General features: G+C 50.2%; 1 protein-coding gene across 1 annotated transcript in view; it reads left to right on the forward strand.

Moving 5' to 3' along the window:
• The window catches only part of ttc39a (tetratricopeptide repeat domain 39A), a 176,484-nt gene that overhangs the window by 133,503 nt on the left and 22,344 nt on the right, over positions 1-20,637 (forward strand). The window lies entirely within an intron of this gene.

The raw sequence follows: 20,637 nt of genomic DNA on the forward strand, positions 1-20,637 counted from the left end.
GAATTTATAATTCAGACAAATGGGTTGAGTTATCAACTTGTAATTCCTTCCAATACGCCTATGACCGGTGGTAAGAGTGGGAGCATCTCCTGGTCAGCCAGAACCTGCAGAAGGCAACAGCAAAGCACTGAGGTACCTTGCCAAGCATAACCACAACCGACCAACACATGGGAAGTCCATGCTCACCAACACAGGACATGATAGCTGAAGAGAGTGGAGAGAGTTGTCAAATGGTTCTACAGCCGAGGGTTTCAGATATTCCATGAGTAAATATACATTATCTTACAATCTGGTTCGAGACCACTAACATTTTGTCTAAAGTAGACAAAATTTGAAATCCCAAGTATTTACTAAGAGAATAAAGCTACAAGATTCCATGGTTTTGAACAAAGATCTATCTATCTTGTATTCCAACATCCAGAATTAACAGGAGGTAAACAATAGTTAACAGACAATAGTTAACTAGTTGAACACAAACCACACATATGACAGACACAGTCAAGATGGATCCCATGAACTTTCTCAGCAACCCACCCAGACGTCCATGACCACTGAATCTCCAAGAATCCTTCAAAATATCTCCCTCAAAGAATTTCAGCTCCTTTTGAGGAGAAATTAACCCTGCTTAGGGCGTCTGCCCACAGACCCACCTCTAACTCCCCACCTAGCCCCTCCTCCCACTTGCCCTTCAGTTCCTCCACCGGAGTCTCCTCCGCCTCCAACAACTCCTGATAAAAATCCGACACCTTCCTCTCCCCCACCCAGATACCAGAGACTACTCTGTCCTGTATCATCCCGTGGTGGCATCAGCGGGAAAGCCAACACCTGTTTCCTCAGAAAGTCCCGGACTTGTAAATATCTGAAACCATTCCTTTTTAAAAAAATATATATATTTTCAAGATTTTTTGGCCAAACATAACAGTACGTAGTGTTTCTTTTAAACAACAATAAAGCAATATAAATAACAGTGGCCAGTTTTAAACAAATAAATAAATAATATATGAACAGAAACAAGAACCAAACTAAATGGCAACTGCCTGGTCAAGAATAAATACTCTCCAAAGATACAATCCAACAGTCCAATATACATTACCTAAAACAAGTGCCTATACTGTAGAGGGTGCCATCTCCGCTACTCCACTACTGGGCCGATATCTGGGGTTTGAATATCTGTGTGTGTCTCTCTCCAGCTGGCACTGAAACTTCAGAGGCCAGGGGATGTCGCACTGGGACACTTCCACTGAAGAGAGCACTGATTCAAGCCTGCCGTTTATTCCTAACCGACAGCCTGAGACTTATATCTCACAGATCTCCAGACCCCTACCAATACCCAGGTGATTCTCTCTCTTGCCGGTGGTGCAACACCCACCCGGTTCCTACTCCACTAGAGTAGCTTTCCCAAGAGAGAGAATAGGACACTGCTGTTTATTTCCTAACCAGCAGTCTGTCCTGAGTGAATCGCTCAAGATGACCCTCGATTCTTGAACCCGGAATTAAGGTGAGGAGTATTTTAACAATGACTTGGTCAGAGATCGCTGGTGAAAGATTGAAGAATTTAAACGACTCCAATTATCATCAAATCAAGGTTTATTGCAAAACCCAGGTCAAAATCATCAACAGAAGAAAATACAATAAAATCTTATGCTCTAATACAAACTAAGTCTATTCAAAAGTAATATAACGGACACAACGAAAATTCTTATGATTACACAGTTTTTAGCAATAGCACAAGGCACAAAACAAGTTCCCTTCCCCAAAGCCTCAACCACTATTAAAGTCAAGGGAGTTTCGCAAGCTGCTGCAGGGTACTTACGGTCACAGGCTGCAGAGGTCAAGTCAGGGGTGCAGAGGTCGAGCCAAGAACGAAGAGACCCTCAATCGAAACACAGCCCCTTTTATATTGAATCCATAAGGTTTAAAGTTCCCGCTGGTCCTGCCCCCGTTGAGCCTGTCAGACCTGTCAAGATAGGAGTACCTCCCCTAGGTCCGCCTCCAGTCTGCTTTTTGAGATAACGAGGTTGAGCTCCCTTGTGAAGAAGTTCAAAGTCTTCCATCTGCTCTGGAGATCGCTGCTATGTTGATGGGGTGTTGATTGGATACTGCTCTGGTGGAGGCAAAGTCATTTACATTTGCATGGGGCTATGACCATCCCATTGTCCTGCTTGCAGGCAGGCCCCCTGTGTATTCCCGTGCCCCTTTGTCTGTGTTTTGATCTTATCTCGTTGTCTGGCTCCTTCTTCCTTGTAGCTCCTAGGGGGGGTTTGTAAATACTTATGTCCCTACTCAGCTCAGCGGACCAAGCCTGCTGGGAAAACTGGTTACGTTCTCTTGGCTGAAAAGTCAGTTTACAGTCTCTGAGTTTTATTCTTGGGCAGTTCCAAAAAGGGCTGAATTGCCCGAAAACCTTACAGATGCCCCTTCGATACGTCCCTACCCGCTTGGACCGTATCGACACAGGTGAAGGGCAATTATTTCCTTTTGTGTGGACCGTAGGCCCCCCCCTCAACAACATGCGAAACTACAAGTCCCAAGACAGTTCCCTTAATCTAGGCTACCCCTGATTTCAATGAAAGGGAAAGACAAGACCATACTTAATTCAAACACACAGTAACATATACACATTTCACCGGAACCCCAAACGTAAGGGTCCCTGTACATATATCACAATCAAGTACACATTTCACCGGAACCCCAAACGTAAGGGTCCCTGTACATATATCACAATCAAGTAACTGAAACCCGCGAATCCATACAACTATTTACAATTGCATCTCTTTATTTCACCAAGGATCCTCCTTTCTTGGCTGCACTTCGCTTCTTCCCGTTGAAGGCTCTTCATTTTTCCTCCATCGTCGATACCTGCAGCTGAGAGGTTTAGTCCAACTGAGGCGACAGCATAATGTACCCCCTGTACAACATTTTCTTTGTGGGGGCAAACACTAAACCATTCTCAGGCCCCCCCCCTGGTGGTGATCGGACAGTTGTGAGGGTCGATCGGTGGGGCTGTGGGCAGGGGTCGCTTTACCTGAACCAGCAGTTCGGTAGCTTCTACAGTCATCCCTTCCCTGGGCGTTACACATCCCTCCCCAGTGCGGTCAATTCATCCCGTTCCCTGGGTTCTGCCACCACCTTACAAAAGTGATTAATGCCCCTTGTGGACATGCCTTGGTAGATCCCCATGAACACAAATAAATGCCCTGGTCAGAAGCCCACCACTTATCCCAGCAAACGGTGATCCTACCCGGTGACCCCGTGATGGTCCGGTAGGTGTTGTCCAGTCCGTTCCCAGTCCGAGGACCGATCCCTCATGTCCAGCCTCAGCTTCCTGGGCCACCACCGTCTCCCCAAAGGAAGGTCCCCCTCACAGGTTGAACACACCCGCCTGCCCTCAGTCACCCTAACCCGGTCAGTCGAAGGACTCTTCTGTCTCGCCTCTGCGGAGTTCTCCCGGTCCCACCATCGCCAAGATCATCAGCAAGCTCCACATCGTCGGGTGCCCCATCTGTAAAACAGACAAAACACATCCTTGCCTCTACAGCCCTACCTACCTTAAAGTGCATGGGTTCTATCCAGCGGCAGCAGCAGCTCCCGCTTTGAAGTTGTGGCAGCCTGTCTGTGATTCTGTGTTTACAGCCCGGCTCCCCAGGGTCCTAGTGCCTGCCGCTATCCGGCGGCAGCAGCAGCTCCCGCTTTGAAGTTGCCGCAGCCTGTCTGTGATTCTGTGTTTACAGCCCGGCTGCACCAGGGTCCTAGTGCCTGGTGCGTCATCATTTTACCATTGCACCAGGCGCTTCTGTGTTTCCACGATCCTAAATACTTCACACACAACTACACACTAATTAGAACTAACAGGGGGGGAATGCTATATACAATGCCACCCGTCTCCGGGTGGCCAAATTAAAACTGTGCCCCGCTAAACTGGGGCAGTTCACCTGTTTGGTCCAACGGCTCGGACCAGACCGTCCCCTCCCGGGGGTTCGGGCTGCCCCTTGCCTCTCCTTTCCCAACAGGGTTCGGTGATCCCTCATCGCTCCCTTCTACTCGGGCCCCCTTACTGCGGGACCGGGTGACAGGGAGGTGTGATGGGGACCATCTTACCGGGGGCTTGGAGACCCGATTGCTCCTTCGTCCCCTGACTGGTTCCCACGCCCAAGGTGATACCTCCACTTCCTCCGCCTCCTTAGCCTCTAAACTAAGGCAGGCCACCTGACCCACAGGTAAGGGCTTGGGAATCGTTACTGTCCCTGGGCTGGGTGCTTGCAGCACCGTCGGTCTCTTTGGGACTGCCCCTTCGGGACAGCACCTTGTCACCGGTTGTGTGATCGTGGAGTCAGGGACCTCCCCCACCGTCGTTAATTCTACGGGGGGTTTCTCCACTACCACCCCCAGTCTTCCCCCCACCTTGCTCTTTCTTGCCCTTATGGGGTGGAACAATTTAAATTGACTGATGTGGCGTTCGCATGGGTCCCACCTTAAGGGATTTAAACTGCAAATAGCCGCTGAGGCAGCCTCCAGAATGGGACCCTGCACCTGGACCGGACCAGGGTCTGGGGCTAGAACTACCCCTGCGCTCCCTTTTTCCTGAGGCTGCTCCCTGGGTAGTCATACGGGTTCTTGTGGTGTGGGTGCGGGCAGGCCCTGGCCCGTTGCCATTGCCACCTGTCCCGACCCAGCTGCTAGGCTCTGCAAAAAGGCTAAAAGTTTCTTTACCTCGAAGGTTTCCGGGGCAGCTGCTCCTGCCGCCGGGGTCTGACTCTCTACTGCGGGAGCCCTCTCCTCCTTGCTAGGGTTCTCACACTCCCTCTTGAAATGCCCGGTCTTTCCACACCCGTAGCATACCGGTCTCTTGTCGGAGGTCCGGGAGCCCTCATGCTTCCACTCGCTCTTAGGGGGTGCTGGTGTGATTCCATGCACCTGACCCTTATGGGGCTTTTCCTCTCTCCTCTCCCCGTTGCGATATGCAAGGGTGAGTTTTCTAAGGACCCCTGCCTCATTAAGGTCCGGACTCTGCGGGTCGAACCAGTGTTCGGCCTTTGCCCTAACGTGGGGGAGACAGTTAGCTACGAGGGTCTTCAGCCAGTGGGCTGTTCTCTCATCTAAATTCCGTCTATCCGCGGGAACCCCGCATGCCTCCATATAGACAGTCCACAGTCTGTCTGCGAACATGGTGGGAGATTCCCCTGGTTGCTGCTTGGTTCCCCCCACCCTCATGAAAGGGCTCCCCAGATTCAAGCCCATCGCCTCCAGAACAGCAGTCTGTGCTGCCGCCCATGTGTCAGGTCTTCCCCCATTCCCAGAGGTCACTGTCCTGCATAGCTGTGCATCTAGGGTCATCAGGAGCATCCTTATTTGCTCCCCTTCGTCGCAGTCATTGATGCTGGCTGCCTGTTCCACCTCCATAAAATGAAGCGACGGATCCCCTTTTGGAGTTAGTCTGGAAACGTGGGCCACCATCCCCCTGAGCGCGGATGCCCCATGAGGAACGATAATGTCGCCCTCAACCGGTCCCCTATTTGCCATCCCCGCTGGGGGACCATACCTTCTTTGCCTGACAGGGCACATCTGCCCTACCTGGGGTTCCTGCTCCTCCTCCCCACTGTCCAGCTCTCCTGCCCCGTTGGGTAGCCCCCCTGTCCCCGGGCTAGCTACCCATATAGGAGACGCCGCTATCTGGGGATACACCACTGACCCCCCTTGGACCTGCCCCTGACCGGGCGGTCCAAACCCTACCTGCTGACCCGGCCCCATCACCGGCATCCCAGGCAGCGGTCTGTCCCCATCCCATGGGGACCCACATACGAAACCAGGCGGACACGCCTCCAGCTGGGGGTACCCTGCCAACCCCCCTTGGACTTGCCCCTGAACGTGCAGTCCGTTCCCCGCCTGCCGACCCGGGCACGATCCCGGTGCCTCAGGAGGCGGTCTATTCCCCTTGGCCTGTGGGGAATCATCCGCTGCGAGGAGCACCTTGCCCCTTGGGGACCCCCCTGGACCTACCAGGTGTATCTGTCCCCTGACCTTGGACAAGGCCTCCTCCAACTCCGTTATTCGTGCCTGGCACGGCCCATGGGCACAGTCCCCTACTTCCTCGCGAGCCACTCGGTACGCTGCCTGGATGTCCCGGAACTTCCCCTCCAGCTTCCTACACTGCTCTGTACTCCGAGCATAGAGTTCCTGGAGCCTCCGTTCCTTTTCTTTACCCTCCACTATCTGGCAGTGGAGATAGTCCTTCTCACACCGGTTAGACTCGCTTTCCTGTTTCATTTCTGTCATTTCTTCCCGCAGTCGTTCCACTACGCTAGCGCTGTCCCCTGCGCTGGCCCTCACTTCTCTCAACTCCTGCTCTAACTCTTCGACCCTATCCTCTGTCTTGACTACCTGCTCGGACAGGCAAACCAGCCAAACTGCCTTCTCCAAGTGCCTTTTGTGCGCCTTGCTTTCTGTCCATGCAGCCGCTGCCATTACCGGTTGCTCCGCATTGATTAATTCTGAGACCCAAGGTTTGGTGAGGTTGACCTTTTGCCACAAATACGAGGATATTCTCTCCTCCATTTTGCTTCGTTCCCTCACCCCCTCTGCCAAGTCACATACTCCAAACCACCGGGCTCCTGCCTGACTCGCCATTGTAGAGGGTGCCATCTCCGCTACTCCACTACTGGGCCGATATCTGGGGTTTGAATATCTGTGTGTGTCTCTCTCCAGCTGGCACTGAAACTTCAGAGGCCAGGGGATGTCGCACTGGGACACTTCCACTGAAGAGAGCACTGATTCAAGCCTGCCGTTTATTCCTAACCGACAGCCTGAGACTTATATCACACAGATCTCCAGACCCCTACCAATACCCAGGTGATTCTCTCTCTTGCCGGTGGTGCAACACCCACCCGGTTCCTACTCCACTAGAGTAGCTTTCCCAAGAGAGAGAATAGGACACTGCTGTTTATTTCCTAACCAGCAGTCTGTCCTGAGTGAATCGCTCAAGATGACCCTCGATTCTTGAACCCGGAATTAAGGTGAGGAGTATTTTAACAATGACTTGGTCAGAGATCGCTGGTGAAAGATTGAAGAATTTAAACGACTCCAATTATCATCAAATCAAGGTTTATTGCAAAACCCAGGTCAAAATCATCAACAGAAGAAAATACAATAAAATCTTATGCTCTAATACAAACTAAGTCTATTCAAAAGTAATATAACGGACACAACGAAAATTCTTATGATTACACAGTTTTTAGCAATAGCACAAGGCACAAAACAAGTTCCCTTCCCCAAAGCCTCAACCACTATTAAAGTCAAGGGAGTTTCGCAAGCTGCTGCAGGGTACTTACGGTCACAGGCTGCAGAGGTCAAGTCAGGGGTGCAGAGGTCGAGCCAAGAACGAAGAGACCCTCAATCGAAACACAGCCCCTTTTATATTGAATCCATAAGGTTTAAAGTTCCCGCTGGTCCTGCCCCCGTTGAGCCTGTCAGACCTGTCAAGATAGGAGTACCTCCCCTAGGTCCGCCTCCAGTCTGCTTTTTGAGATAACGAGGTTGAGCTCCCTTGTGAAGAAGTTCAAAGTCTTCCATCTGCTCTGGAGATCGCTGCTATGTTGATGGGGTGTTGATTGGATACTGCTCTGGTGGAGGCAAAGTCATTTACATTTGCATGGGGCTATGACCATCCCATTGTCCTGCTTGCAGGCAGGCCCCCTGTGTATTCCCGTGCCCCTTTGTCTGTGTTTTGATCTTATCTCGTTGTCTGGCTCCTTCTTCCTTGTAGCTCCTAGGGGGGGTTTGTAAATACTTATGTCCCTACTCAGCTCAGCGGACCAAGCCTGCTGGGAAAACTGGTTACGTTCTCTTGGCTGAAAAGTCAGTTTACAGTCTCTGAGTTTTATTCTTGGGCAGTTCCAAAAAGGGCCGAATTGCCCGAAAACCTTACAATACATATACAATAACATCCCTGAGAGTCCGTCCGATTCCTCCCCTCCCCCCCCCTGGGTTGCTGCTGTTGTCTTCTTTTCCATTCCCTCTATCCTTCTGTGAGGTAGTCGACGAACGGTTGCCACCGCCTGGTGAACCCTTGAGCCGAACCCCTTAGTACGAACTTAATCCGTTCTAACTTTATAAACCCTGCCATGTCGTTTATCCAGGTCTCCACACCCGGGCATTTGGCTTCCTTCCACATTAACAATATCCTGCGCCGGGCTACTAGGGACGCAAAGGCCAAAACATCAGCCTCTCTCGCCTCCTGCACTCCCGGCTCTTCTGCAACCCCAAATATAGCCAACCCCCAGCTTGGTTCGACCTGGACCCCCACCACCTTCGAAAGCACCTTTGCCACCCCCACCCAAAACCCCTGTAGTGCCGGGCATGACCAGAACATGTGGGTGTGATTCGCTGGGCTTCTCGAGCATCTCGCACACCTATCCTCTACCCCCAAAAATTTACTGAGCCGTGCTCCAGTCATATGCGCCCTGTGTAACACCTTAAATTGTATCAGGCTTAGCCTGGCACACGAGGACGATGAGTTTACCCTACGTAGGGCATCAGCCCACAGCCCCTCCTCAACCTCCTCCCCCAGCTCTTCTTCCCATTTCCCTTTCAGCTCATCTACCATGATCTCCCCCTCGTCCCTCATTTCCCTATATATGTCCGACACCTTACTATCCCCCACCCATGTCTCTGAGATCTCTCTATCCTACACCTCCTGCGTCGGGAGCTGCGGGAATTCCCTCACCTGTTGCCTCGCAAAAGCCCTCAGTTGCATATACCGAAATGCATTCCCTTGGGGCAACCCATATTTTTCCGTCAGCGCTCCCAGACTCGCAAACGTCCCATCTACGAACAGATCTCTCAATTGTGCTACCCCTGCTCTTTGCCATGCTCCAAATCCCCCATCCATTCTCCCCGGAACAAACCTATGGTTATTTCTTATCGAGGACCGCACCGAGGTTCCAGTCTTTCCCCTATGCCGTCTCCACTGCCCCCAAATTTTCAGTGTAGCCACCACCACCGGGCGTGTGGTGTATTTCTTCGGTGAGAACGGCAACGGCGCCGTCACGATAGCTTGTAGGCTAGTCCCCCTGCAGGACGCCCTCTCCAATCTCTTCCACGCCGCTCCCTCCTCTTCTCCCATCCACTTACACACCATTGAAACATTGGCGGCCCAGTAGTACTCACTTAGGCTCGGTAGTGCCAGCCCCCCCCTGTCCCTACTACACTGCAAAAATCCCCTCCTCACTCTTGGGGTCTTCCCGGCCCACACAAAACTCATAATACTCTTCTCGATTCTTTTGAAAAGACCGGGAGGCACTGAAACACAAAAAGGAATCTCGGGAGGACCACCATTTTAACCGCCTGCACCCTACCTGCCAGTGACAGGGACACCATGTCCCATCTCTTAAAGTCCTCCTCCATCTGTTCCACCAACCGCGTTAAATTAAGCCTATGTAATGTACCCCAATTCTTGGCTATCTGGATCCCCAAGTACCGAAAGTCCCTTGTTACCTTCCTCAACGGTAAATCCTCTATTTCTCTGCTCTGCTCCCCTGGATGCACCACAAACAACTCACTTTTCCCCATGTTCAATTTATACCCTGAAAAATCCCCAAACTCCCCAAGTATCCGCATTGTCTCTGGCATCCCCTCCGCCGGGTCCGCCACATATAGCAACAAATCATCCGCATACAGAGATACCCGGTGTTCTTCTCCTCCCCTGAGTACTCCCCTCCACTTCCTGGAACCCCTCAATGCTATGGCCAGGGGCTCAATCGCCGGTGCAAACAATAACGGGGACAGAGGACATCCCTGCCTCGTCCCTCTATGGAGCCGAAAATAATCAGACCCCCGTCCATTCGTGACCACGCTCGCCATCGGGGCCCTATACAGCAACTGTACCCATCTGATATACCCATCTCCAAAGCCAAATCTCCTCCGCACCTCCCACAAATAATCCACTCCACTCTATCAAATGCTTGCTCAGCATCCATCGCCACCACTATCTCCGCTTCCCCCTCTGGTGGGGGCATCATCATTACCCCTAGCAGCCTCCATATATTTGTATTCAGCTGTCTCCCCTTCACAAACCCAGTTTGGTCCTCATGAACCACCCCCGGGACACAATCCTCTATCCTCGTTGCCATTACCTTGGCCAGAACCTTAGCGTCCACATTCAGGAGGGAAATAGGCCTATCGGACCCGCATTGCAGCGGGTCTTTTTCCTTCTTTAGGAGGAGCGATATCGTTGCCTCTGACATAGTCGGGGGCAGCTGCCCCCTTTCCCTCGCCTCATTAAAGGTTCTTATCAGTAGCGGGGCCAGCAAGTCCATATGCTTCCTATAGAATTCAACTGGGAATCCGTCTGGTCCCGGGGCCTTCCCCACCTGCATGCTCCCAATCCCTTTCACTACTTCCTCCGTCTCAATCGGTGCTCCCAGTCCCGCCCTCTCCTGCTCCTCCACCTTAGGAAATTCTAGCTGATCCAGAAAGCACATCATTCTCTCCTTCCCATCCGGGGGCTGAGCTTCATATAATCTTTCATAAAATGCCTTGAACACTCCATTCACTCTCTCCGCTCCCCGCTCCATCTCTCCCTCCTCATCTCTCAGCCCCCCTATCTCCCTCGCTGCTCCCCTTTTCCTCAGTTGGTGGGCCAGCAACCTGCTCGCCTTCTCCCCATATTCGTACTGTACACCCTGTGCCTTCCTCCATTGTGCCTCTGCATTACCCATAGTCAACAAGTCAAATTCTACATGTAGCCTTTGCCTTTCCCTGTACAGTCCCTCCTCCGGTGCCTCCGCATATTGTCTGTCCACCCTCAGAAGTTCTTTCAACAACCGCTCCCTTTCCCTACCCTCCTGCTTTCCTTTATGTGCCCTAATAGATATCAGCTCCCCTCTAACCACTGCCTTCAGCGCCTCCCAGACCACTCCCACCTGAACCTCCCCATTATCATTGAGTTCCAAGTACCTTTCAATACACCCCCTCACCCTTAAACACACCCCATCTGCCAATAATCCCATGTCCATTCTCCAGGGTGGACGCTGTTCTTTTTCCTCCCCTATCTCCAGGTCCACCCAATGTGGAGCGTGATCCGAAATAGCTATAGCCGTGTACTCCGTCCCCGTCACCTTCGGGATCAGTGCCCTTCCCAAAACAAAAAAGTCTATCCGTGAATAAACTTTGTGGACATAGGAGAAAAACGAAAACTCCTTACTCCTAGGTCTACTAAATCTCCAGGGGTCTACTCCTCCCATCTGCTCCATAAAGTCCTTAAGCACCCTAGCTGCAGCCGGCCTCCTTCCGGTCCTGGACCTCGATCTGTCCAGCCCTGAGTCCAGCACCGTATTAAAATCTCCACCCATTACCAACTTCCCCACCTCTAGGTCTGGGATACGTCCTAACATGCGCCTCATAAAGTTGGCATCATCCCAGTTCGGGGCATATACGTTCACTAAGACCACCGCCTCCCCTTGCAATTTGCCACTCACCATCACGTATCTGCCCCCACTATCCGCCACTATGGTCTTTGCCTCAAACATTACCCGCTTCCCCACTAGTATAGCCACCCCCCTGTTCTTAGCGTCTAACCCCGAATGAAACACCTGCCCCACCCATCCTTTGCGTAGTCTGACCTGGTCTATCAGTTTCAGATGCGTCACCTGCAGCATAACCACATCTGCCTCAAGTTTCTTAAGGTGTGCGAGTACCCGTGCCCTCTTTATCGGCCCGTTCAGCCCTCTCACATTCCACGTGATCAGCCGGGTTGGGGGGCTCTTTACCCCCCCCCTCCCCTTGTCGACTAGCCATCTCCTTTTTCAATCCAGCTCCTCACCCAGTTCCCACGTAGCCGTATCTCCCCCCCAACGGCGCCCTCCCGCCCCGACCACCCCACCCCATACCAGCTCCCCCTTCTCCCCAGCAGCAGCAACCCAGTTAACTCCCCCCCCCCCCCCCCCCGCTAGATCCCTCACTAGTGTAATTGCACCCCCCATGTTGCTCCCAGAAGTCAGCAAACTCTGGCCGACCTCAGCTTCCCCCCGTGACCTCGGCTCCCACTGTGCGAGGCCCCCTCCTTCCTGCTTCCCTGTTCCTGCTATGATTACCATAGCGCGGGAACAAAGCCTGCGCTTCCCATTTGGCCCCGCCCCCAATGGCCGGCGCCCCCAGCTCCTCATCCTCAGTCCCCCCTTCCCCCACGACATGGGGAAGAGAGAAAAGTTACAGGGTCGCAGGATTAACAACTTGGGAAATCATCTCTTCCCCTTTTTCCCCCTCTTCACCCCACATATTCGCCCCACCACTTTGTCCCAAACGTTCTTTTTCTAGCCCGCTTATTCCAGTTTCTCCTCGACAATAAATGTCCACGCCTCTTCTGCCGTTTCAAAGTAGTGGTGTTTCCCTTGATGTGTGACCCACAGTCTTGCCGGCTGCAGCATTCCAAATTTAACCTTCCTTTTGTGCAGCACCGCCTTGGCCCGATTAAAGCTTGCCCTCCTTCTCGCCACCTCTGCACTCCAATCTTGATATACGCGGATCACCGCGTTCTCCCACCTACTGCTCCGAGTTTTCTTTGCCCATCTGAGGACCATCTCTCTGTCCTTATATCAGAGAAATCTCACCACTATGGCTCGAGGAATTTCTCCAGCCCTCGGTCTTCGCGGCATAACTCGATAGGCTCCCTCCACCTCCAACGGGCCCGTCGGGGCCTCCGATCCCATTAACGAGTGCAACATCGTGCTCACATATGCCCCGACGTCCGCCCCTTCTGCACCTTCGGGAAGGAGGACCAAGAATCCTTAAATTCTTCCACCTCGCATTATTCTCCAGCACCTCCAGCCTTTCCACACACCTTTTGTGTTGTGCCTCGTGCATCTCTGTCTTCACCACCAGGCCCTGTATGTCGTCCTCATTCTCAGCAGCCTTTGCCTTCACGACCCGAAGCTCCTGCTCCTGGGTCTTTTGCTCCTCCTTTAGCCCTTCAATCGCCTGTAATATCGGGGCCAACAGCTCCTTCTTCATCTCCTTTTTAAGTTCTTCCACGCAACGCCGCAGGAACTCTTGTTGGTCAGGGCCCCATATTAAACTGCCTCCTTCCGACGCCATCTTGCTTTGTACCTGCCTTCCTGGCCGCTGCTCTAGAGGATCCACCGCAATCCGGCCACTTTTCTCTCCTTTTTCCATCCGTGTCCAGGGGGGATTCCCTTCTGGTTTACCGCACAGTGTTTTTAGCCATTAAAATTGCCGCTGGGGCTCCGATTAAGAGCCCAAAAGTCCTTTCCACCGGGAGCTGCCGAAACGTGCGACTTAGCTGGTCATCGCCACACCCGGAAGTCTCTGAAACCATTCCTGGCGGCAGCTTGGACTTGTCCTCCAATGTCTTCACACTGGAAAAACTCCCGTCTATGAATAGATCTCCAATCCGTCTCATTCCTGCTCTCTGCCAACTTCGGAACCCGCCATCTATCCTGCCCAGCACAAACCTGTGGTTATTGCAAATCGGGTTCCAGACTGACGCACCCTCCACCTTCTTATACCTCCTCCATTGCCCCCAGATCCTCAATGCCGCCACCACCACCGGGCTAGTGGAGTACCGGGCCGGCGAGAACGGCAGAGGTGCCGTTACCAGTGCTCCCAAACTGGTGCCTTTGCATGACGCCGCCTCCATCCGCTCCCATGCCGACCCCTCCCCCATTACCCACTTCCGAATCATCGCTATATTCGCCGCCCAGTAGTAGTTGCAGAGGTTCGGCAGCACCAACCCCCCCCCGCCGACTGCTCTCCAACAACATTTTCTTCCCGGGCAGGGTTTTATTCACCCATACAAAGCCAGAAATAATCTTGTTTACCCGCTTGAAAAAGGCCTTAAGGATGAAAATGGTGAGGCACTGGAAGACGAACAAAAATCTGGGGAGGACCGTCATTTTCACGGTCTGTACCCTCCCCACCAACGATAACGGGATCATATGCCAAGGCCCCCTCCATTTGCTCCACCAGCCGGGTTAGGTTGAGCCTGTGAAATGTCTCCCATTTCCGAGCCACCTGTATTCCCAGGTAGCGAAAGCTCTCTACCATCCTGAGTGGCACCTCTTTCAGTCTCCTCTCCTGCCCCCTTGCCTGGATCATGAACAATTCACTTTTTCCCCATGTTCAATTTGTACCCCGAGAACCTGCCAAATTCCCCCAAGGTCTGCATAACCACCCCCATCCCCTCCAACGGGTCCAAGATGTACAAGAGCAGATCGTCTGCGTATAGCGAAACCCGGTGCTCCACCCCCAACCAGCACCCGTCACTTCCTTGATGTTTTCAGCGCCATGGCCAATGGCTCTATAGTCAGAGCGAACAGCAACGGGGAGAGGGGGCACCCCTGCCTCATCCCTCGGTGTAAATTAAAATACCCCGACCTCAGCCGGTTCGTGCACACACTCGCTACCGGCGCCTGGTAGAGCAATCGCACCCAGTTGATGAAGCCCTCACCAAACCCAAACCTTCCCAGCGTCTCCCAAAGATACTCCCACTCCATCCGATCGAAAGCTTTCTCTGCATCCATCACCACCTCCGCCTCCTCTCCTTCTGAGGGCATCATAATTACATTCAAAAGCCTCCGAACATTAGCATTGAGCTGTCTACCCTTAACAAATCCGGTTTGGTCCTCCCCTATCATGCCCGGTCTTCTATCCTAGTGGCCAAAATCTTAGCCAGCAGCTTGGCATCTACGTTCAAAAGCGAGATTGGCCTATGTGACCCACATTGCTCCGGGTCCTTTTCTTGTTTAAGGATGAGCGAGATCGAGGCCTGCGACATCGTTGGGGGGAGGATTTCCCTCTCTTTAGCCTCAAGGTCCTCATCAGCAGTGGGCACAACATCTCTGAGAACTTCTTGTAGAATTCTACCGGGTAACCGTCCGGCCCCGGAGCCTTGCCCGTCTGCATGCCCTCCAGATCTTTAACAATTTCCTCTGCTTCAATCGGGGCCCCCAGCCCCTCGACCAGGTCCTCCTCCATCCTCGGAAACCTTAATTGATCAAGGAACTGCCTCATCCCTTCTACACCAGGCGGGGGTTCAGACCAGTGCTAACCACTGTGCCACCGTGCCACCCTAGACAAGATTTTCAATTCCAGATTATTAATTAAATTTAAATTCCGTAGGTGCTGGCTGGAAGTATTTGAACCCTTGTCCCCAGAACGTGAGCTTGGATAATTAGTCCACTGACACGACCACTATGCCACCATCGCCCCAGTCTTACAACAGAGGTCATTCTCTATTCTGAGGCAGACTCGTATGTTGCAAAATGTGGTACACTCCCACAGGTGGTAACTTACCAAGGCCCAATACCGTCACAACATACAACATTAAAAGAGAGCTTTGTTCTCTGGGGAATGAATGGCACAATGTCCGAGTTTACGGTGCTTTCAACTTTGGGAATTATGTTTGAAACCATTAAGGCTGGTTGTGGAAACTATTATTTCCCAGTACTGTAATGGTTGTATTACTGGACTCATCCAGAGAATACAAATTCTACTCTAGCAATTTAAGAATTTGAGTTTGGCTTTAAAAATCTGGAAGTGAAACAGCTGGCAACAGTAAGGAGAATTACAAAACTGTCACATGGTTAAAAAACTCAACCAGAAACTTCCCCTCATCTTGTCTGATCTATGGGCTACTGCCCTCTGAGGTGGCCCAGCAAGCCATCCACTTTTATTAAGCCACCACAAAATGGGAAACTTGTGATGGCCAAAAAGTGCTGGAATGCCAGAGAACGACCAAATAAAAACATTGTTATCCTCGCCAATTGTTATGGTTCTGCTTCTTAAGCATGTCATAAAATTAGCAATTTCACAGAGCCATATGGATGATTTGTATGGAAAATGAAAAAAAAATTGCTGGTGCAATGAAGGGAATGAATGCATAAACTTGAAATTGCCATCAGACCTCTTACACAGTGTGTTCTCCTTAAGGGTTCTCCTTAACTTCGGTAGAAAATCCATAGACATCCTAATGTTGCATTTAAACCATTTCACCCAGGGTTTCCATAGATTGTCTGCTAAAAGATCAGGTGGGCAATTGAAACCCCAATGAAATTTACATAATGCATCAGGAATGATGATCACCTGATGAATGAGCTGGGCTCCGAAAGCTAGTGATTCCAAACAAACCTGTTGGACTTTAACTTGGTGTTATAAGACTTCTTACTGTGCCCACCCCAGTCCAACGCCGGCATCTTCACATCACAAATGATAGATAATGTTTTAATGAGAGGCTATTACAACAACGCTCTGAATGAGTAGACTGAAATTAGTTTCATGTATAAATATATGAAATGTGTAACCAGAGCACGCAGAATTGACACATGACTTGAATGACCTCACTGCTGGCATGTTTCTTCAAGGAGCATTTTGGCACTTCTAAAAAGAACGACCTATACAAGGAGGACAATACTGATTAACAGTAGGCTGTGTAAAATTAAGTTGTGTCAGATGAGATAAGCAATTGTCATCAAGCATTAAAAAAACATTGCCTCGTCATGATAATCATCTGGTTTTTGGATCAGTCACATGATCTTTTATACACACACTCTCAAACTGGATTAAATTGCCATTACCCTTCTGGCCATTGCTGGTGCCAGAAATGTTTGAGTCATCCTTATTTTTCTTATTAGATACACAATGGCAGAGCTGACTGGCTTTTCTTTGCCACTTTTATTCTCTTGGTACAAACCTGCTGTCTGCTCCACAACTCTCAATAGCTGCACGACTTGGGGTTTAGATTGTGATGGCATCCTGCACACACTCTTTCAATGCAGAACAGAGTGCTGCACTAGCACTCCATCTTTCAGGAGACATTAAGTTCAGATCCACTTGGACAGATGTAAAAATTCCATGGCACTATTTGAAGAAGAGCATCAGAGTTCTCCTGGTATCGGAGCCAGTATTAACCCTTCAACCAGTGCCCCCCATTAAAAGCAGATTATCTCATGGCTATTTGTGAGACCTTGCTATTGTTATGGGCCAGGGTTTATAGAACCCCAAAGTGTATCATGGAATTAACCTAACCCACAACTTTTAATAGATTGTGGTATGGGGAGCATACGGCCCACTCTACAGGTATGGTAGAGCAGAAATGGAAAAGTATTTTCTATGAACTCAAGTTAACCTCTTTAAAACATACATTGAACATCTTAGCAAACATTAATTCAAATACAACCCCCAAAGACTACAACACTAAGTAAGCCTTTAAGCTTTCCTTTTTAACACCAATAAGACTTAAAACACCTTTCACCAGAAGCACATTAGGTTCCCATTCACTACTGAGAACATTTATAATTCTGAATTCACCAAATGATCAAGAGATGGTCTTTTGATGGCAGAGAGAACAGCAGTACACCTGCTTGGTCTGGCTTCAGCTCCAACACTGAAAACGAAACTATAAAACACGCTGCAGCCTGCTCAAAAACGAAAGTAAAAAGCTGACAGACAGCCCAGCTCCACCCACTCTGACATCACTGCAGTAATAAACACCCATTTCTTAAAGGTACTCTCACATGACACTATGCACAAATTCTATCGCAGATTTTCCTACATTACAACAGTAGCTGCACTTCAGACATTACTTTATTTGCAATGAAGCACGAAGGACATTCCAAGGATCAAAGAATACAGCAGAACATAGATGGATTGAAGAGTTGGGCAGAGAATGGCATATGGAGGTCAATCCGGATAAATGTGAGGTGTTGCATTTTGGAAGATCAAATTCAGGTGTGAATTAAAGAATCTTTTGGAGCATTGACCTCCAGAGGGATCTGGGCACTCTGGTGCACAGTTCCATGAAAGTGGCAATGCAGGTGGAGTAGGTGGTGAAGAAGGCATACGGCATGCTTGTCTTCATCGGCCAGGGCATTGAGTACAAGACTTGGCAGGTCATATTACAGTTGTGTAAAACTTTAGTTAGGTCGTATTTGGAATATTGTGTGTAGTTCTGGTTGCCACACTAGAATAAAGATAGATGGGTGACGGTGAGAGGGGCTGGGAGGAAGCAGTCAGTACAGGGATCCCCTGTGGCTGTTCCCCTTAGTAACAAGTATACTGCTTTGGATACTGTTGGGATGACTTACCAGGGGTAAGCCATGGGGTACAGGTCTCTGGCACGGAGCCTGTCCCTGTTGCTCAGAAGGGAAGGGGGGAGAGGAGTAGAGCATTAGTCATTGGAGACTCCATAGTTAGGGGGATAGATAGGAGATTCTGTGGGAACGAGAGAGACTCGCGGTTGACGTGTTGCCTCCCAGGTGCCAGGGTGCGTGATGTCTTGGATCGTGTTTTTGGGATCCTTAAAGGGGAGGGGGAGAAGCCCCAAGTCGTGGTCCACATAGGTACCAACGACATAGGTAGGAAAAGGGAAAGGGATGTAAGGCAGGAATTCAGGAAGTTAGGGTGGAAACTTAGATCTAGAACAAACAGAGGTATTATCATTGGGTTGTTACCCTTGCCACGTGATAGCGAGACGAGGAATAGGGAGAGAGAGGAGTTGAACACATGGCTACAGGGATGGTGCAGGAGGGAGGGTTTCAGATGTGTGAGGTGATTCATTTTGGAAGGAATAACAGGAAGACAGAGTACTGGGCTAATGGTAAGATTCTTGGTAGTGTGGATGAGCAGAGAGATCTCGGTGTCCATGTATATAGATCCCTGAAAGTTGCTACCCAGGTTGAGAGGGTTGTTAAGAAGGCGTACAGTGTGTTAGCTTTTATTGGTAGAGGGATTGAGTTTCGGAGCCATGAGGTCATGTTGCAGCTGTACAAAACTCTGGTGCGGCCGCATTTGGAGTATTGCGTGCAATTCTGGTCACCGCATTATAGGAAGGATGTGGAAGCATTGGAAAGGGTGCAGAGGAGATTTACCAGAATGTTGCCTGGTATGGAAGGAAGATCTTATGAGGAAAGGCTGAGGGACTTGAGGCTGTTTTCGTTAGAGAGAAGAAGGTTAAGAGGTGACATAATTGAGGCATACAAGATGATCAGAGGATTGGATAGGGTAGACAGTGAGAGCCTTTTTCCTCGGATGGTGATGTCTAGCACAAGGGGACATAGCTTTAAATTGAGGGGAGATAGATATAAGTCAGAGGTAGGTTCTTTACTTAGAGAGTAGTAAGGGCGTGGAATGCCCTGCCTGCAGCAGTAGTGGACTCGCCAACACTAAGGGCATTCAAATGGTCATTGGATAGACATATGGACGATAAGGGACTAGTGCAGATTGGCTTTAGAATGGTTTCACAGGTCGGCGCAACATCGAGGGCCGAAGGGCCTGTACTGCGCTGTAATGTTCTATGTTCTAGAAGTATGTGGATGCTTTGGAGAGAGTGCAAAGATTTACCAGGATATTGCCTGGTCCGGGCGATGTTAGCTATGAGGAGAGGTTGAATAAACTTGGATTGTTTTTGTTGGAAAGATGGAGGCTGAGGGAAGACCTGTTTGAGGTCTACAAAATTATGAGAGGTATAGATAGGATGAATAGTCAGAAGCTTTTTCCCAGGGTGAAAAAAACAATTACAAGGGGGCACAGGTTCAAGGTGAGAGGGGGAATGTTTAGGGGAGATGCGAGGGAAAGTTTTTCACGCAGATTGTGGTGGGTGCCTGGAGCGCGTTGCCAGTTGCAGACATGATAGCAACTTTTAAGATGTATCATAATAGACACATGAATGGGCGGGGAATGGAGGGATACAAATCGTTTGGGCAACAAGTAGAAGGTCGAAATAAGGAATCTGGATTGGCGCAGGCTTGGTGGGCTGAAGGGCCTATTCCTGTGCCGTAATATTCCTGGTTCTTTGCTCCTAAAGGTCCTATATAAATACACAGTTATACAAATCATTAGGGTACATGAGATGGAGTAACCCTTTCTGGATGACATAACACTAACCACACCCTGGGCTAGTGCGCGGTCAGTTCCAACCCCTCTTAACCCGGAGTCGCAACACGGGTGAAATTCGATTTTATTTAAAATACCCGAGGTCCTTGGTTGAGCCCAATAAACTAGTCACCAGGTTTCTAACTTTAAAACACAAGTAACCTTTTATTATGTACAGTATTATAATTAAACGCACAGAAAATGTAACTTATTATCTGACGCTCCTTTTTCAATCCACCCTTCCTAACCTGCCCCACTCTCTACACACACAGACAAACAACACAGAAGGGAAAGAATGGTGGAAAGGGAAAGAAAATATAAATAAAAATAAAAGCATAAGACGCACTGAGATGACTTTCAATCATGTCTTTCTAAAGTTGAGGTTTCATTTTGGTACTACTTCCTCATAGGCTTGAGATGGTTTTCTCTGGCAAGGTTGCAGTCTCTGCAGGATGGCTCACAGCAAAGGATGTGCTGGGCACTCTGCTTTCAGAAAACAGAGCAGTTCTTTCATTCCAGCAAGCAGGAAAGTGAGAGAGAGAGATTGTTCTTTTCACTTCCAAGGTCTAAGCACTCTGCCCAGTTCTGTCAGAAAGCACCATGCAGAAATCAATCACTGACCCTTGTCAGGTGGAACACTATCCCTGGCCAGCCCCCACCGGCTGCCAGTTAGCCAATCAAACCGGCTCCCTCCACAACCTGGTTCCCAAGATCCACTCGGTGCCAAGGAGTCTGGTTTCTCCTCTCCAAAATACAAAT

This window comes from Scyliorhinus torazame, chromosome 7 (genome assembly GCF_047496885.1).
Source record: "Scyliorhinus torazame isolate Kashiwa2021f chromosome 7, sScyTor2.1, whole genome shotgun sequence".
Classification (NCBI taxonomy): domain Eukaryota; kingdom Metazoa; phylum Chordata; class Chondrichthyes; order Carcharhiniformes; family Scyliorhinidae; genus Scyliorhinus; species Scyliorhinus torazame.